Source organism: Phyllostomus discolor, chromosome 2 (genome assembly GCF_004126475.2).
Source record: "Phyllostomus discolor isolate MPI-MPIP mPhyDis1 chromosome 2, mPhyDis1.pri.v3, whole genome shotgun sequence".
Taxonomy (NCBI): Eukaryota; Metazoa; Chordata; class Mammalia; order Chiroptera; family Phyllostomidae; genus Phyllostomus; species Phyllostomus discolor.
Window position 1 is genome coordinate 205183374 of NC_040904.2, and position 20405 is coordinate 205203778.

Here is a 20405-nt window from a genome sequence, read left to right on the forward strand (position 1 = left end):
CCCCCCATTCAGTACTGAGTGCTACGTGTATTCTCCCCCTTAAATCCTCTTTGCCGATCCCCACTTACAGGTGAGGACCCTTGCCCCAGGTCCCGCACGTGGGTGGTAAGTAGCAGAGAAAACTCACGCCCAGTTCTTTCGGAGCCCAGGACCCAAACGTGAACATACATCCCCTGCAGCTGTATTCTACATCGTTGATTTCCTCGTTTCTGATCAGGAAGCCTCTTTGTAGAAATGTTATACATTACAAAGAGAATAAAAATAACTAGAAGTCCTATGTCTAAAATGAAATTAGGGTTAATGGTTTGTGCATTTCTCCAATTTTTAATGCTTATACTGTTCATATATTTGTACTTTTATAGATAATTTTTTAAATCAAAATAGAAAATCTCCTTTTCTTCTTAAAAATCATCCATTTATCCAATTACATTCAGCAAATGCTTACTTTGGGCCAGATAAAGATACTGGGTTAGCCACAAAGTTCGTTTTTTTTTTTTCCCGTAGGATGGCTTTAGTAGCACTTAATTTTCCTTAACTTCATTCAAAACACTTTCGTTAGATTATATTGTGACAACTGTCATGTCAGTGTGCATTAAAAAGACACTTATCACAATTGGTGAATTTTTGTGTAGCCATTTTAATATTGAACATGGAAGGAAATACACTTTTCAGCACATGATGCTTTATTATTTCACAACAGGTAAAAACACAACAACTGAAACACAAAAACAGATCCGTGCGGTGCAGGGAGAAGGCGCTGGGACCGACCACACGTGTGGAGGGCGGTTTGTGAAGTCTGGTGCTGGAGATGTCTCGCTGGGCGACACTCCATGGTCGGACAGACCGGTTGACGTTGATAGCGATGACATCGAGACATTAATTAAGAACGATGTTCTACCACGTGGGAGACAGCCGACATACTCCAATTATCCAAGTCAATAAAGTTATTGGTGAAAAGGAAAAATGTGTCTTTTATTTTAGGAACAGAAAACATATGGAGTTTTTGGCCAAACCAATACAATAAAATCAAAAAACAAAAAAAATGACATGATCGCCACCCTGTGAAGCTCTCCATCTAGAAGAAGAAATGGACAAAGAATCCCAATGAGATACACATGCCAAAAGAAAACAGTTCAGGAAAATAGGGGACAAGGGGCTCCCCTATACTGGGGGACCACAGAAACTTCCTCAAGGAGGTGATGCTTGGGAGGATGTGGCCAATTCATGCATCCCTTCTGCCCCACCCCCCTAAGCCACTTCCCAAGCAATTCTTGGCTACACGGGCGAGAAGTCTGCCCTTTCCATTCTCCGGCCCCTGCTCAGGTGGGCGCGGGGACAGATGGGTAAGCCCTTCCCTCAGCAGACGAAAGAGTGGGAACAAGGTATTTTCCTCTATTGCTCGCACGCCTGTATTTCACAAGTGATTCTTTGGGACCTCCTCTCTCTCGGGTTCAGGTAGAGGAAAGCTCCCCCCACAAACACTGCACTTCTACTCCCACCACCAATGGGTGGGTGTCTAGTCTCTATTATTGGTGCTTCTCGTGGTGGGGGAGAACTCGAGTCCACGGTTTTCAGCTGAGGTCCTGGTGTCAGGTCCTGGGTGGCTGGAAAAGGCCCACTCACCGATGGCACCGCTTGGTTCTCATGCCTACCTGCACGCTGAAGTCACCTGAGCTTTGGTCCCCAGGCTCACCCAGGCTCAGAGATTCTGATGGAAGTGACCCGGGGCAGTGCCTGGCTCTGGGGGTGGGGTGGGGGTTGTTTAAAAACTACCAATGTGCGAAGCAGGTTTTTTGTTTTTTTGTGTGTTTTTTTTTTCTCGTATTTCTGAAGCATTTAAAACTATTATCTGCTTCCCAGGCTCCTGAAGCTCTTTCCTGGGCTCGGGTGTGGTGTGGTTCTGCTTAGCCAGCACCTCTCTCCCCACTCCATCCCTGCGTGCGGGGGTGGGCCTCCCTTCTCCTCTCGGCCCCCCAAGTGTAGGTGTCCCCTGGGGTTCGTTCTTCAAATTATCTGTTTGTATCCCTGTTTCCTTGTCTTCCAGAGCTTCGGCTATCTCTTTCTGGCTCCAGTCTCTTTCCCCAAACCCAGACTCACATTTCACTTCCTCTGGGACATATACCTGGACCTCCAATAAGATTTCCAGAATCTTGCCCTGGCTGGTGTGTCTCAGTGCACTGACTGAGTGCCGGCCTGTGAACCAAAAGGTCGCCAGTTCGATTCCCCAACAGGGCACATGCCTGGGGTGCTGGCCAAGTCCCCAGCGAGAGGCGTGTGTGAGAGAGGCAGCCATGTGTCCCTCACATGTTGATGTTTCTCTGCCTCTCTTTCTCCATTCCCTTCTCTCTAAAAATAAATAAAATCTTTTTAAAAAAACTTCCAGAATCACTACTCCTGACCATAAAATGCCTTTGTCGAACACTAAGACAGCAAACCACCACAAACTTAGTTGCCTAAGGCAGCAGGACTTTATCTTTAGCTCTAAAGGTCAGGAGTCTAGAAGTGGCCTCTCAAGAATTCAGACTGTCGTCAGCCGGGCTCCGGCCCTCGTGGGGGCTCCGGGGCAGGAACGTGTGTTCCTACCTTTCCAGCTTCTGGCGGCTGCTGCATTCCTAGGCTCCTGACTCCCTTCCATCGCAAACCCAGCAACGGGCTGTTGAGTCTCTTCTGCCTCCTTCTTACCAATTCAAGGCTCCTTGTGACTACAGTGGGTTCACCCACTGCTTCTACAATCAGCTGATTGGAGCCTTAATTCCATCTGTGACAATCCCCCTTGTCGTGTAACAGAACACATTCCCTACATTTGGAGCTTAGGATGGGAGCGTCTTTGGAGGCCATAATTCTGCCTGCCGTCATTGTCTCTCCCTTCACCCCAGTACAGTTCTCCGTTATTTCTTGTCCATACCATTGGTCTGTTTCAGGCATCTCCTAGCTGATACCTCTTCTTTCAGTTCCTCCTTAATCTATCCTACAGTGGGCTATGAAATCTGTCTTCCCAAGGACAGTTCAAACTATGCTATTAATTTGCTAAAAAACATGCAGCATATCCCTAAATAACTGCTCAATAATATTGTGTAAAATCATTAACATTTACTGATACTTTCCCTTTGATTCCCTGCCCCCTCAATCCCAACATCTTCCCTTCCTTCTCAGGCCATAGTCACACCAGGACATTTATGTGACGTTGTGAGTGCATGCATTTATAGATTTCCTACCTATAACTGCACCTATAGAAATATATAGGATGTTTTGGGTATGTCTAAATTTTGTACATAAATAATATACCACTGTTTGTATCTCTCTGCAAGCTGTTTTTATTTTTTTAGTGCACATTGCTTTTGAGAGCTATCCACTTGCTCATACACATAAATCTAGTTTATTCTTTTAACTGCTGTATAGATTCAATACGATGAACATGTCACATTCTAATTAAAAAAATTTTTAAAGTCAAACACAAGCCCTTTTTCTGTTTTTTAAAGATTTTTTATTTATTCATTTTTAGAGAGAGAGAGAGAGAGAGAGAGAGAGAGAGAGAAACATCAATGTGCAGTTGCTGGGGGTCATGGCCTGCAACCCATACATGTACCCTGACTGGGAATCGAACCTGCGACACTTTGGTTTGCAGCCCGAGCTCAATCCACTGAGCTACGCCAGCCGGGGCTAATTTTAAAAATGTTTAAGTGACTAATTCATTCACATGGTTCATAAGTGGAAATTACATATAATGGTGCACACGGAGGTCTCTGTCTGCCTTTGTTCCTGTCTATCCCATTCCCACCTGTCATTCATAAAAGAGTTTCTGGCATACCATCCCAGCATTTCACTAGGCAAATACAAGTGTGTATTCTCGTTTTCGGCTCCTTTATTCGGCAAAGGGTAGCACGTTATCTTCATTCTTCTGGATTTTGCTTTTCACTTCACAGTACGCCCTGAAATCACCATGCAACGATGAGTTCTCTGCTCCAGGGGAGGTGCAGAAACCTAAGCCCCTTCACGTACAGAGTTTCTGGGGCGGCCAGACCTTCCCCGGGGACGCACGGTGGGGTACGGAGCCTCGGCAGTGGGCCGGGTGGCCCGTCGTGTCCTGCGAGAGGAGCTGCCTGTTTTCCAAGGGGGGCAATGGCCGCGGTGGCACCTTGCACGTTTCCCCAGACTCCTGCGTTTGAGAAACACTGAGCACGAGCGGGGACAAGGACACGGGACAACAGCAAGCAAGCGTCACACGTGGAAACCGACAGACGGGAGCGGTTCTGACTGGGAGCGGCCCGCAGAGCTCGCTCAGCGGAACAAAAGTGACGTCCGGGCGATCACCGACGTCCAAGCCCAGGACTGCCGCCGGAGAGACGTTTATCAGCTCGCTGGCCGAGGGGCGAAGAATCTGAACCGGGCTTGAGACCTGGGAACAAGTACCTGCGGACCTACGTTGAATGAGTGATAAAGATTTAACTGGGAGTCGACGATGGGCCATGTCCGGTTTGGCCTCCCAGGAAGAATGCAAAACGTCTCACCGAGTGTCTGCTTCTGGGAGGCTCACCTGGCAGGATGTGCTGTGAGCAAGAGCACGAAAGCAGCCCAATTGCGTGGACGGCATAAAACCCCCGCCAGCGCCCAGGTGCTGCTCTCACCTGACGTCAGCTCGTTAGCGCTTCATCGTGTCCAGCTGGTTGCTTCTCTCTCTTTCTTTTCTTTAACCCAAACTGTAACTCAGTGGTTTTCCAACTCTGACTTCTTTCCTAGTGCAATTCACCTCGCAGCCGCAGGCCTGATGCCCTGTGCTGGAAGAGTCAAGGACTCTAAAGAAAGTTTAAGTGATACATGACTGACAAACTATAAGTGTAAAGTCAGCATTAAATCTAACAAAACAAAAATCCCAACAATCTATCTTGGAGATCTTCCCAAATGAGTTCATAGAGTTTCTTCACTTGTTTTGTTTGTTTGTTTGCACATTGCATTTGTGGGTGGGCCGTAGTCTGTCCGGCCGCCTTCCTATTGAAATAATGCTGCAATGATGAACATGCATCGTTATTCTATCCACTTGCACGGGTGTCACTAGGATACAGTCTCAAGAGCGGGATTGCCGAGTCAGGGGGCAGATGGGCCTGCGATGGTACCAGGTATCGTCCGGTTGCCCTGTGGCAGACTCGATCATTGGGGGTTCCATCAGCACGGGGCAGGACAGCGTGCATTTCCGAGGGCCTCTCCAAGAGGCGGTGTCGTTGAACGGCTGGAGCTCTGACGATCTGATGGAGGAGCCAGTGTCTCAGGGTGGTTTACACTCGCGTTTCTCTCGGCACGAGCGAGGAGTGAAGGTCGACACCTTTTCACACTTCAGAGGCATTTGCCGTCTTTTCTCTTTCCTTTGGACTCTGCTCTCGTACTTCGCCCACTTTTCCCACTGTGTTTTTTCACTTCGTCTTAATGTCTAGCGGCCCTTTAGGTAGTGAGTTGATCAGTGCAGGGATTAAACCTCTTCTGTCTCTAACACAGGTTGCAAGTATTTTCCCTCAGTTTACTATTTGTCCTTGGTTGTGGTGTCTTTTACCTGAAGGGGTTTTAGATTTGTATACAGCCAAACTCAGCACTCTTTCTAATGGCACCTGCATGTTGAGTCACGGTTAGAAAGACCTTCCCAAATTCAAGACTGTACAACAATTTTACCGTTGCAAAGAAAATATCCTCTTATAACCCAGGTGAAAACGGTTTACCTAAAAAAGTATGTTTACTCCACCAAATGGAGATGCCACCTTCGTCATGTGATATGTGGTGGACGCCCTGAGACGGAACTCGGGGCAGACGGCGCTGTAATGAGCACCTGGATGAGGCTCCTCTTACGCGTGCACTTTCTCTGCCATGTTCATCGCAACAGCATCTCGGCCCCAGGCTTGGACGCTATTTGGAACAAAATTATGAACAAAAAGCACAAACTGTGAAAAACATGGCACTAAATAGACTGCAAAAGGACACTGTGTGAAGTAAGAGAGCTGAACCGAGAAGGCAAAGTGGACTTTGTTCAGCCTCAGCCGCAGGCATGTTTGTTGGACGACTAAAAGTTTCTCCTGCTCTGCACATGCGCTGTCTGAGAATGGCCAGGAGATCGTCGTCTTGATTTGGGGGTTACAAACAGGTTTTAGTAGGAAGGCAAAGTTGCAAATGTGGAATTCACGAGTAATGAGAATTGAGTGGGTTATATTGTGTTTATTTATTCACCAGTGGATGAACATTGTGTCTGTTTCTACATTTAGGTTATTATGAATAACACTATGTGCATTTGCATATAAGCCTTTGCATAGATACACGCTTTCATTTCTCTTGGGCAGATACCTAGCAGCGGAATTGCCAGGTCATCTGGTTAGTTTATGTTTACCTTTTCAAGAAATTGCCAAACTGTTTTCCAAGGTGGTTGTACCATTTTACAGCCGCACCAGCAGCGTCCGAGGGTTCCAGTTACCCCACACCCTCACTAACAGTCACCGTTGCCTGTCCTTTGGTTAGAGCCAAGTTTGCGGACATGAAGTGCTACCTCATTGTTATTTCAATTTCCATTTCCCTAATGACTAATGATTTTGAACTTATCAGGGGTTTATTCTTCATTCGTATATCTTTTGTGGTGAGATGTGTACTAATTTGCTCATTTTAAAATTGGGTTGTCTTCTTACTGAGTGTCTTCTATATTCCGAAACAAGTCCTTTATCAGATACGTGATTTCCAAATATTTTCTTCGTTTTGTCTTTTCATTTATGTAGTGGTGTTTTAGGAAGTACAAACATTTTCAATTTTGATTATCTTGTTTATCGATTTTATGCTTTCTGGAATGTGATTTTGGAGTTTTATCTAAGAATGCTTTATCTAACCCAAAGTCACGAGGATTTTCTCCCATGCTTTTTTTCTAGAAGTTAGAGTCTATCATTTAAAGCCCAATGATTCTTTTTAATTTTAAGTATATTTTATTGATTATGTTATTACAGTTGTCCCATTTTCCCCCCTTTATTCCCCTCTACACTGTACCCCGCCTCCCACCAGCAATCCACCTCCTTAGTTCATGTCCATGGGTCATGCATGTAAGTTCTTTGGCTTCTCCATTTCTCATACTGTTCTTAACCTCCCCCCTGTCTATTTTGTACCTACCATTTATGCTTCTTCTTCCTTGTACCTTTTCCCTGGTACTCCCCCCTCCCCCTCCCGGCTGATAACCCTCCACGTGATCTCCATTTCTGTGAATCTGTTCTTGTTCTAGTTGTTCCCTTAGTTTGTTTTTGTTTTTGTTTTAGGCTCAGTTGTTGATAATTGTGAGTTTGTTGCTTTTTTTAATTGTTGATGTGTTTGACCTTCTTTTTCTTAAATAAGTCCCTTTAACATTTCCTGTAATAATGGCTTGGTGATGATGAACTCCTTTAGCTTTACCTTATTTGGGAAGCACTTTATCTGCCCTTCCATTCTCAATGATAGCTTTGCTGGATAGAGTAATCTAGGTTGTAGGTCCTTGCCTTTCATGACTTGGAATACTTCTTTCCACTCCTGCTTGCCTGCAAAGTTTTTGAGAATCAGCCAATAGTCTTATGGGAATTCCTTTGTACGTCACTCTCTCCTTTTCTCTTGCTGCTTTTCAGATTCTCTCCTTATCTTTCATCTTGGGTAATGTAATTATGATGTGCCTTGGTGTGTGCTTCTTGGGTCCAACTTCTTTGGGACTCTGAGCTTCCTGGAATTCCTAGAAGTCTATTTCCTTTGTCAGATTGGGGAAGTTCTCCTTTATTATTTTTTCAAATAAGTTTTCGATTTCTTTCTCTTCCTCTTCTCTTTCTGGCACCCATATAATTCGGATGTTGGAATGTTTAAAGTTGTCCTGGAGGTTCCTAAGCCTCTCCTCATTTTTTTGAATTCTTGTTTCTTCATTCTGTTCTGGTTGAGTGTTTTTTTCTTCCTTCTGGTACAAACCATTTATTTGAGTCCTGGTTTCCTTCCTGTCACTGTTGGTTCCCTGTGCATTTTCCTTTATTTCACTGTTCATAGCCTTCACTTTTTCCTCTATTTTGTGACCATACTCCACCAATTCTGTGAGCATCCTGATTACCAGTGTTTTGAACTGTGTATCTGATAGGTTGGCTATCTCTTCATTGCTTAGTTGTATTTTTCCTGGAGCTTTGATATGTTCTTTTATTTGGGCCATTTTTTTTTGTCTTGTTTTGTCTTGTCTCTGTGCCTGTTAAGTAGTAAGGGGCAGAGCCTTAGGTATTTGCCAGGTTGGGGCAATATACATTGCTTTGTTGTGGTGCTGTATGTTGGGGAGGGGTCCAAGAGGGAACAGTGCCACTTAGCTCTTGGCCGGTTTTCAATCACTTCCTCCACTACCCACAAGCATATTGGGCCCTTCTGGTGCTGTGGTAGGTGGGTTTGTGTACGTTCTAGGACCCTGTGGGTCTCTCCAATGAGCTTTCCTGTGAGGTTGGGAGTTTCTCCCACTGCCACAACATCCACAGGTTTTTTTGCAGTCAGGGGTTTTGAGGCTTTATTTACCTATGCTGGAGCCCTGGTTGTACAGTCTGTCTCGCTCCCCAGTTGTTTCTCCCAGTTCATCTGCACACAAATGTGGGACTGCTGCTCTGCCAGCTGCAGCCTGTCCTGGTCCTCTAGCTGCTACTTTGCCGAGAGTCCTCTCCACCTTGGCTGCCCATCTCTGCCTGTCCTACAAGTCTGGATGAATGTTTCTTCTTTAACTCCTTGGTTGTCGGACCTCCATACAATTTGATTTTCTGCAGTTCTGCTTGTTTTTTTGTTTTTAAATTTATTTTTGTCTTTCTTTTGGTTGTGCAAGGAGGTGCAGTGTGTCTACCTACACCTCCATCTTGGCCAGAAGTTCCCAATTATGCTTCTTAATCCCTGTATATTTCCCCCCATTCTTCCCCTTACCCCTCCCCACTGATAACCCTCCAAATGATCTCCAAATCTATGATTCCGTTCCTGTTCTAGTTGTTCGCTTGGTTTGTTTTTGTTTTTTTATAATCAGTTGTTGATAGTTGTGAGTTTGTTGTCATTTTAATAGTCATAGTTTTTATTTTTCCGTAAATAACGTTTCATATAATAAGGGCTTGGTGATGATGAACTCCTGTAACTTGACCTTATCTGGGAAGCACTTTATCTGTCCTTCCACTCTAAATTATAGCTTTGCTGCATAGAGTAATCTTGGTTGCAGGTCCTTGATTTTCATGACTTTGAATACTTCTTTCCAGCCCTTTCTTGCTTCTAAGGTTTCTTTTGAGAAATCAGCTGATAGTCTTATGTGAACTGCTTTGTAGGTAACTGTCTCCCTTTCTCTTGCTGCTTTAAAGATCTTCTCTTTATCTTCAATCTTTGGCAATCTAATTATGATGTGTCTTGGTGTTGTCCTCCTTGGGTCCAGTTTGTTTGGGACTCTCTGTGCTTCCTGAACTTGTATGTCTATTTCTTTCACCAAATTAGGGAAGTTTTTTCATTATTTTTTCAAATAAGTTTTCAATTTGTTGCTCTTTCTCTTCTTCTGGCATCCATATGATTCAGATATTGGCACTTTTGGAGATGTTCCTGAGTCTTCTTATTCTCTCTTCATTTCTTTTTTTGAATTCTTATTTTTTTTTTCATTCTGTTCTGGTTGTTCATTTCTTCCTTATGTTTCCAGTCATTGATTTGAACCCCAGCCTCCTTCCCTTAACTGTTGGTTCCCTGTGGATTTTTCTTTATTTCACTTAGTGTAGCTGTCATATCTTCCCTTATGATTTTGCCATGCTCAGTGAATTCTCCGAGCATCCTTATCACCAGTGTTTTGAACTCTGCACCTGATAGATTGGCCGTATCCATTTCACTTAGTTCTTTTTCTGAGGTTTTGTTCCGTTCTTTCATTTGGGCCATATTTCTTTGTTTTCTCAATTTGGCAGCCTCTCAGTGTTTGTTTCTGTGCATTAGGTAGAGCTGTTTTCACTCCCTAGCTTAGTGGACCTGTTAAGTTGTGTGGGGCAGAGCCTTGAGATATTCACTGGGATGGGGCAACCCATTTCGCTGCTTTGTGGCTCTGCATGTTGGGGAGTGGTCGGAGAGGGGTCAGTGCCACTGTCTGGCTGCTGGAGGCTTGCCCAGCACTCTCCCCATTTCCAGTATGGGACTGGTGCCCCTCTAGCTGTTGCCCCAAAGTGGTGGTTCCCAAAGTGGGTGGGCTTGCGTTCATTCTACGACCATGAAGTCCCTTTAAACAGACTTCCCTAAGAGACTGGCAGTTTCTTCTACCACCCCAACTCCAGCTGGTTTTTATAGCCAGAAGTTATGAGGCTTTATTTTCCTGGTGCTGGAACCCTGGGCTGTACAGTGTGGCCTGAGGCTGGGGTTGCTTGCTCCTGAGGTATCCTTCCCAGTTTTACCTACCACATGTGAATGTGGGACCACCCATTCTGCTGGCTGCCACTGCCTCACTGCCACCTCCTCACCACGGCCACACAGTGTCCTCTCCACCTTGCCTCCCCAACTCTGCCCCTCCTACCTGTCTGTATGCATTCACCTTCTTTAAATCCTTGGTTGTCAGACTTTCAGGCAGTTTGATTTTCTGGCAGTTCTGGGTGTGTTTTGGGTTTTTTTGAGGTTAGTTGTGATCCTTCTTGTGGTTGTGCAAGGAGGTAAAGTGTGTCTGCTGAAAACCCAATGATTTTAGTAGGATATTGTGTTGATCATTATTGAACAAGTTTTCCTAGATTATGATGGACCAGCCAAAATGTAGACTTTTAATTTTTTAAGGAAAAATATACTTCAAGTTTTTGCTTATAAATATTTGTATGTTCCATTGTTTTGCTTTTCTCCTTAGAGGACTTAATTATTTTGCATGTCTTCCATTAGTTGTCATTTTCTCTATAATCCTTTTTATATCTTTCTTTTATTGTTTCACCTTTTCTTTTCTCATTTCTAATTTCTATGCCCATAATTGTGCTTTGAGTCACGTTTAGTCTTCCTTCTGCTTCTTATAATTTAGTCATTATGTTTTGAAATGGTTTTTTGCCACTCTGTTTCTTCTTTGGTAACCATAACCGAATGCTTCACCCCCTCCTGCCATCTAGCTGTCACCTCCTGTTATCTGGCCATTTGTTTCCTGAGCTTCTTTACTTCTGCTGTGTTTTTCCTTCTTGATTCCACTGAAGCACTGAGTTTCTGAAAGTTCATATTGGGATGGTGGATAATCATTTCCTTTTGCTTTGGGTCAACAATTTTCTGTTGAATTTCTTTGTCTTCAGGAAACTTTTTTTTTTTGCCTTTTTCAAGTTTCAGGAAGAGGTCTGGACTATAGATATACATTTAGGAGTAATCAGCACACACAAAACATTTAAAGCTATGATACTAGAGCTAGATGAGTGGCTAAAGTTACTCAATCTAGGGAGGAACTTTCTATTAAGATTTTGGAAGCATGAGCCCTGGGACTAAAGGTTTAGAAGTCAGGATGAGAATGCACTAAAAAATGAGATTCAGAGAGAGCCTGAAACACCAGTGGGGATCTAGTGGAGAGCCCAAGCACCCACTCACACAGCGGCCACTTTTCTACATTGCCATGAAGTCATGTACAACAAACAGCCTCTTGGGAGAGGAAAAGGGGAAGACCACCCTGAAAGACTAAGCATTTGTCCTTAAAGAGGCTAAGTTGACTCTAAAAAGACTTCTTGTTTAATGGAAAGAGACTGAGTTATCCTTAATAATGGGCAAATTTGTGATTTGCCCCTGACATCAAAGGGAATGGGAGCATCAAGATACATTGTAGAAAAATAGAATACCATATGAGGCCTGCTGGAAAAAGTCCAATCATTGTTAATATAATGAGAACAGTTTGCACAATATCAGTGTAACCTGGCAGCCAACAAGAGTGGACTGAAATGCACAAACTATGACGACTTCACTGTACTAGTCTGTGGGGGTGGTACATGCCATTGAATGAGCATGCGTACTGTGCGACCATCGCATCAAAATGACTGAGCAAGCAGAGCAACAAATCTGTATGAAATTTTGCGTTAAGCTTGAACATTCCTCCATAGAAAGTATTTGGATGATTCAGAAGGTTGCAGCTATGGGCAACTGGTGATTAGCATCTTCATCACGACATTGTGCCTGTGATGGGGGGCTTATGCATCACATCTCATGCAGAGTTGTTTTTGTGAAACATCAAATCACCCAGGTGACTCAGCTCCCCTACAGCCCAGATTTGGCACCCTGCAACTTCTGGTTTTTCCTGAAACTAAAATTGCCTTTGAAAGGGAAGAGATTTCAGACAGTTGATGAGATTCAGGAAAATACAACAGGGCAGCTGATGGCCATTGGGAAAACTGTGTGAGGTTCCAAAGTGCCTACTATGCAGGGGACAGAGGTGGCATCATCTTATGTACAATGTTTCTTGTGTCTTGCATCTTCTTCAATAAATCTCTCTATTTTTCATATTATGTGGCTAGATACATTCTGGACAGACCCTCTATGTATTAAACATTTGGGTATAGTGTGCAAAATTTAGATTGTTAGCCCTGGCTGGCATAGCTCAGTGGATTGAGCGCAGGCTGTGAACCAAAGTGTCGCAGGTTCAATTCCCAGTCAGGGTACATGCCTGGGTTGCAGGCTATGACCCCCAGCAACTGCACATTGATGTTTCTCTCTCTCTCTCTTTCTCCCTCCCTTCCCTCTCTAAAAATAAATAAGCAAAATCTTTTAAAAAAATTAGATTGTTAATTTGATCAACAGTTTGATGAAAGACATCCATGTTCCTCAGACTCTATGGAGCTGAGAGCCCTGGCCGATCCAATTTCCTCCCAGGCCTCAACAGCTTAAACAGAGAGGACGTTGTACCTTAAATGGTCCACCCCAATGAAAACAGCTACCATGTACAGAGCACTTACTCTGTGGGGGAGCAGTTTAGTACATCATGTCATTTGATCATCATCACGATCTTAGGAGGTAAGGACTATTATTAGTCCAAGTTTTAGAGATCAGGAACAAAAATAACCCAGACAAGTAACCTTGATCAAAGCCATAGAATCCTGATTAAAAACCAAGCCTGGTTATAGCACCTGGGCTTTGATTTCACACATCAAACTGCCTAATCACATTACCTTGAAATTGAGGTTTAATCTACTCAAGGAATCTTGTAGGAAGGAGGGGAGAGGCATATATAAGGCAACCTGTGAGAGACCATCTGAGTTAAGGGTGTTGTAGGTCACATTTTTCAGAAGCATAAAGGCACTGACAAATATATCTTGCTCAAGTTTTGTCCCTCCTATAATCTGTCCTGCTAAGAAGCAATGGGCAGCGGGACTAGTGCTCTATTTTGGGACTATAAACTAGCACAGAGGCTCTGAAAAGCTAATTAATCTCTTGGCAAATAAATGATCAGCCCCTCAAAGGGTAAGGACGTGCCCTCAAAGCGAGGAAGGAAAGTAGGTCAAGCAGTCACTGATGCCAAAGTTTAGCTTGGCAGTTTTAGATCTAGGAGGAGATGAATGCTAGCTCCTTCATACTTTGGTGAGGGATTTGGTGAGTCAATGTACTCAGATTCAATGTGAGTGCAGAGGACAGTATCAAAAGGTGCCCTCCAACAGGTTTTCCCCTCTCAGAACTCATTGGCTTTTTCATATTGTTTGACATCAGTGTTTCACTTGGGGAGAAATCCATTTACCCCAGTTTCAGAGGACCTGATTTATGGTGCTAGATGTTCTCAGGCGATTTCTTCACCTATACAAGAGGGACCATAACCCTCAGAATGCACATAGCGTTGCCTAAACCATAGGTGGGCAACTGTTCCTAAACACAGGCTGAACTGAGAGGCTCTCTTACTGTAGTTCACACAAACCCCAGACAAACCACATTGTATTAGGGAGGGGGTCATGTGGAAAACGTTAACTCAGTAAATCTCCTGTCTCATGGTAAACATAATCAACTGTTATTGTTCTACTTTGGGTTGCTCTATTCTGTAATGTTTAAAATCTCCACCTTGTCCATCTTTGCCAGTCCACATTTAACTCTTTACCATTGAAAAGGTTTATGCTAGGAGAGCTCTGCTACCATTTTGGGTGCTTTGCTCAAAGGTAAAAGGTAATTTAGGTTTATTACTGGTCCTCTGCATGGGTCTAACATTTATACGGGATGTTGTGGAAAATAGTAATCATTCCACTCTACTTATTTATAAATATCCAGTTTAAGTCCTTATAAAAGTAGGCACTTAATACTCATTAATAGTACCTTACTTAGAATGATACACTTAAGATTCATTTATATTGTCATGTTACTAGTTTGTCCCTTATATTTGAGTAGATTTCATTGTATGTATGTACCACCATTTGCTTATCCATTCACCAATTAAAGAGCCCTTAGATTGTCTCCAGTTTTTGGATATTATAAAATATTTGTCCAGGTCTTGTGTGAACATGTTTTCATTTCTCTTGGGTAAATATCTGGGAGTGGGATAGCTGGGTCATACAGTAAATATATGATTAATTTTTTAAGAAACACTGTTTCCCAAGTGTTCCTACCACCGTGCATTTCCATCAACAATGTTTGGGAGTTCTAATTGTTCCATATGCTCAATAGCATTTGCTGTCTTGGGTTTTGATTTGCATTTCCCTGATGAGTAAGGATGAGCATCATTTCTCATGCCATCCGTATATTCTATGGTTATCGTTCACTTACGTCAATGTTCTAAAAAATTGGTTTGTCTTGTTGAGTTGTAGTTCTTCATATACTCTGAACATAGTCATTTATCAGATATGCATTTTGCGTATATTTTCTCCCAGCCTGTGGCTTATCCTTTCATTTTAAGTGCCATCCAGAAAGAAAGAAGGAGCTCCTTCCTTTCGCAACAACATGGATGGAACTGGAAAGTATTACGCTAAGTGAAGTAAGCCAGGTGGTGAAAGACAAATACCATGTGATCTCACCTATAAAGGGAACCTAATTCACAAAACAAACTGGCAAGCAAAACATAGGCACAGACATTGAAATTGATGACAAACTGACAGTAACCAGAGGGGAGGGGAGGGGAGAGGGAAGTAACGTGGGGAAGAAGGGAAAGGGTTGTAAATGAACATGAGTGAGGGACCCGTGGACAGAGCCAAGGGGGGTGGGAGGTGGGCGTGGGTAGGGCAGGGCAAAGTGGTGGGAAAATGGAGACAACTGTATTCAAACATCAATAAAAAAAAGTTTTAAAAAAGTGCCATCCAAAGAGTGTAAGTTTTTATAAATTAAAATTTTTTCTTTTATGGATTGTGCTAAGAAATTTTTGGCCTCACCCAAGATTACAAAGATTTTCTGTTTTCTTCTAAAACCTTTGTAATATTACATTTAGAATTGTGATACATTTTGAATTATTTTGCATGTGGTGCAAGGTATGAGTTGACAAGTTGAAGTTCTTTTTTTCCCTGTAAAATGACGTCCAATTATTCCAGCATCATTTATTTCTTTTCCCAATCTTTTGATAAGGTTGCATTTAGCACTCTATATATATAGAATCTATGAAAACGAAGGAGACCCACCAGCTTTGGTGTGACAATCCTATGGCTAGAGATAGGAGAGCAGTTCTGTTTCTTTGACTGGCAAGAAATGTCTAAGTAGTATGCTTTTCACTTCACAGACATGCACCATATGGGACAGCCCAAATTGTCAATGCTCTCTAGCCCAGGATCACCAGGAACATGCCTGTGGTGGAACGAATTGAGCTCATTACTTGTTGCAGCAAGGGGGAACACATACTATGGGAAACTGTGAGGCACGTTAGTAAGAGGGTGTTTCAAAGGAGTTCTAGTGAGATTTTGGTTTGTGTTAGGTGATTCGGGGGACTTTGCTCTAAAAATAGATGTTGTCAGAAGCAGGGGTAATTCTATGACTGGGCAGCTGAATAAATCTTTATATAGAAAGGGAGAAGACAAGAATGAGACTAAAGCTGCAAGTGATAAAGAAGATAACAGCTACTTGTATTAGTTTGATATTTTCAGTGTGTGCATTCCATCTGGAGGTTTGAATAGGGCTCCTGTTTTTCTCTGTATTCAGACATGATCGTGAAGTAGTTTTACTTTTGTCTTGATCCATCATGGTCATGCAGGGACCTATTTTTTTTTTCTTTTCTTTAAAATGGATTATGCTACTATAGTTGCCCCAATTTTTTCCCCTTTACCCCACCCACCCAGCACCCCCACTCCCTCAGGCAACCCCCCCATCATTGTTCATGTCCACAGGTCAGGCATAGGTTCTTTGGCTACTCATTTCTTGTACTGTACATCCTCACGGCTATTATGTAACTACCTATTTATACTTCCTAATCCCCTCACCTCTTCACCCATTCCCCATACCCCCCTCTGCAAATCCGGTAACCATCAAAATGCTCTCCACATCCATGATTCTGTCTCTGTTCTTCTTGTTTGTTTCCAATTGTTTTTTAGATCCAATTGTTGATAAATATGTAATTATTGCCATTTTATCATTCATATTTTTTATCTTTTTCTTAAATAAGTCCCTTTAACATTTCATATAATAATGGTTTGGTGATGATGAACTCCTTCAGGTTTGTCTTGTCTGGAAATCTCTTTATCTGCCCTTCCATTCTAGATGATATCTTTGCTGGACAGAGTAATCTTGGATGTAGGTCCTGGCTTTTCATCTTTGAATACTTCTTGCCAGTCCCTTCTAGCCTGCATTCTTTTGAGAAGTCAGCTGACATTCTTTTGGGAACTCCTTTGTAGATAACTCTGCTTTTCTCTCACTGTTCTTAAGATTCTTTCTGTATCTTTAAACTTTGGCATTTTAATTATGATGTGTCTTGGAGTTGGCACCTTTGCATCCGCCTTTTTGGAAACTCTCTTTGCTTCCTGGACTTGCATGTCTATTTCCTTCACCAAATTAAGGAAGTTTTCTTTCGTTATTTTTTCAAATAGATTTCCAATTCCTTGCTCTTTCTCTTCGCCTTCTGGCACCCCTGATGAAAATGTTGGATCACTTGAAATTGTCCCAGAAGCTCCTTACACTATCCTCATTTTTTTGGATTCTTTTTTCTTCTCATTGTTCTGTTTTTTTTTTTTCCCTGCTTCCTTATGTTTCAAATCATTGATTTGATTCTCAGCTTCATCCACTCTACTGTTGATTCCCTGTCAATTGTTCTTTTAGTGTATCCTTTGTTTCTGACTGGATCTTTTTTATGCTGTTGAGATCCTCACTAAGTTCCCTGAACATCCTTATAACCAGTGTTTTGAGCTCTGCATCTGATAGATTACTTAGTCCATTTTGTTTAGTTCTTTTTCTTAAGTTTTGATCTGTTCTTTCATTTGGGTCATATTTCTTTGTCTCCTCATTTTGACAGCCTCCCTGTGTTTGTTTCTATGTATTAGGTAGAGCTGCTATGACTCCCTGTCTGGGTAGTGTGGCCTAATGAAGTAGATGTCCTGTAGGGTCCAGTGGCACGGCCTTCCCTATCACCCAAGGTGGATACTTGAGGTGCACCCCTTGTGTGTGGGCTAAGTATACCCTCCTCTTACAGTTGAGCCTTGATTGCTGTTTGGCAGATCAATGGGAGGGGTTTACCTAGGCCTATCAGTTGTAAGGACTGGCTGTGACCACTGACCATGAATCTTTGCCCTCTGTGGTGGATCAGCTGTGTGTGGGCAGGGTAGTGGTGCACTGATGTGGTCTGTAGTTGTCCACAGGCTCTGGGGTTTCCTGGGTGGTGCAGACCAAGGTCAGCCACTACCTGTGTTTTGCCCAGGGCCACCCTGCCTGAGCTATAAAGCAGCCTAAGATGGCTGCTACTTGTGCTGGGCTTAGAGATTTCCATGTGAACCTAGGCTGGTTGCTGCTAATGCTGGGCCTGGGGCTCCTATGCAAGAGGTTTTAGGGCTGGGGACTCACTGAGGCTAGCTATTGCTTGAGAAGATTTATGAAATTGTGAAGCATGAGCCAAGACCAGCCATTCATATGGAAAAGCAGCCTGGCTGGGTCCCTAAGTTGGGTGGCACAGGTCTCTGGGGATCTCCAGGGTGGGGCGAAGTATTAGCCAGGTTGATACAGAGTCTCAGATATGGCACCGGCCTGCTGGCTTTGTGTGGAAAGGGTTCAGAGAAGGGACAATGGCCTCTGCCCATGTGTCTGTCTGGGAAAGCTGTCCCCCAAGGCTCCCCTTGATGTCAGACACTTCAGTTTCTCCCTGTATGCTACTGTTGCCTTTCAAGCTGCTACCTGGGTGCTGGAGCTCAGAGGGACTCTGATTAAGTCTGTGTATGTCTTTAAGAGGAATTGCTTGGGGCTCCAGCTATTTCTTCTAGCAACTGAATCCCCACTGAGTTTTCAGTCAGAAATTATGGGCTCTTATCTTTCTGGCACTGGAACTCTGGGCTGGGGGCCTGGTGTGGGGCTTGGACTTCTCGATCCTAAAATATCCCTCCTTAATTTTTATCCCCCACATGTGGATTTGGGACCAACCCATTCCACACTGACACCCCTCCTATCAGTGTGGAAGGATGTGGTTTTTTTAATTCCGTAGTAGTCAGACTTCCACTCAACTGGAACTCTGATGGTTCTGAGTGATGGCTGTTCTGTATTTTAGTTGTAATTTTGATGTGGTTATACGAGGAGGCAAGCTGTGTTCATCTATGCCGCCATCTTGACCGGAAGTCAGAGTTTTGACTTTTCTGATGTTGATGTTCTCTGAAACGGTTCATGTTCACGGGAGACCCCAAGGCCCAGCTGTGCCAGGTCAGCTCCCAGATACGCCAAGATCCAGCCTATGGCATCAGGCAAGCTACTCAGTATCAGGGACATCTTTTTCTTTTTTCAGAATATAGTGGCTAAGAACTGAGGCCCTAGTCAGAAAAAATTGTGTCTGATTCCTAGGTCTGCTCTTCACTAGCTGTGGGCCAGTGAATAAATTATCTACCTTCTCTGTGCCTCAGTTTCCTCATATGAATATGGGGATAATAATAGTACTTGTAACATTATATTGTTGGGAGAAATGAGATAATACATACTAAAAACTTGTCGTAAATGAATTTTAGTTATTACTGTTATATCACAGAAAAAATTAAGAAGGCTATTGGGGCAGAGAAGGAAAAACCAGTAACAGTCCAGGTAATTGAGCCAGGCAAGTCAGAGTAGTAAAAAAGTGAGGACACATTGCCCTGGCTGGCGTAGCTCAGTGGATTGAGCGTGGGCTGCGAACCAAAGCATCACAGGTTCGATTCCCAGTCAGGGCACATGCCTGGGTTGCAGGCCATGACCCCCAGCAACCGCACATTGATGTTTCTCTCTCTCTCTCTTTCTCCCTCCCTTCCCTCTCTAAAAATAAATAAATAAAATCTTTAAAAAAAGTGAGGACAGAAAAGCAAAATAATTTACGTTGGGTGGTAATCCCCATAAAGTTGTTTACTGTCCAGTTTATTTCAGAATGCCAGGATAATGCATTACATCCATAAAAACCTGATGAGCCCTGGCCGGGTGGCTCAGTGGGTTGGAATGTTGTCCTGTACACTGAAAGTTGCAGGTTTTATTCCTGGAAACCTGGTTGGGGGCATATTCTGGAGGCAACCAGTTGATGTTTCTTTCTCTCTCCTTCCTCTCTTTCTAAAAATCAATGAAAAATATCCTCGGGTAAGGATTAGAAAAAAATAAGACATGGTGAAACATAGGAAAATGTATGGACCTCACACCAAGTGAGGTGTCACTTAAATGAGTTCACACAGAAACACTGAGAAGAGCGGATGACAGCTGTTATTGTGCATATGCTAGGAGGTAGATTTGTGTGTTGGGTAGGAGGTTGGACTGGCTTCCCCTTCAATTTCAATGTGCTATCAGCCTATATATGACTTATGTCTTGCTTTCATGTTTCTGGTTTCCAGCTTGCTTATTTCTGGCCCTTACTTTTTGAACTACCCTACCTTGTTAAGCATGCAATGTCACATCTAACTTCTCTAGTTTTTCAATAATGCAAAAGGCTCTGTGTAACCAACCTTTTGGTGTGTCCAACCTTTTGGCATCTCTGGGCCGCACTGGAAGAAGAGTTGTCGTGGGCCACACATTAAATACATTGCTACACATAATCACAAAAACATCCCATGATGTTTCAAGTAAATTTACAATTTTGTGTTGGGCCGCATTCATAGCCATCCTGGGCCAGATGCGGCCTGTGGGTCACGGGTTGGACACCCCTGCACTAGAGGAAAACTTAGCCATTTAAGAGATTGGATAATTGATAAAGGCTATATTAAGAATTTGACCATTAAAAGAAAGTTATTGCCTGAAGGCACTAAGAATTATTTTAAGGCATCATCCTGTCTTTCAAAAATAACATCCAGAAATGAAAGCTTCATTTTAACGATCTAAGAATGGGATTTCAGGCCAGGAATCAAGACCCGAGTGGATTCAATCGATAAAATGAATGGGGCCTG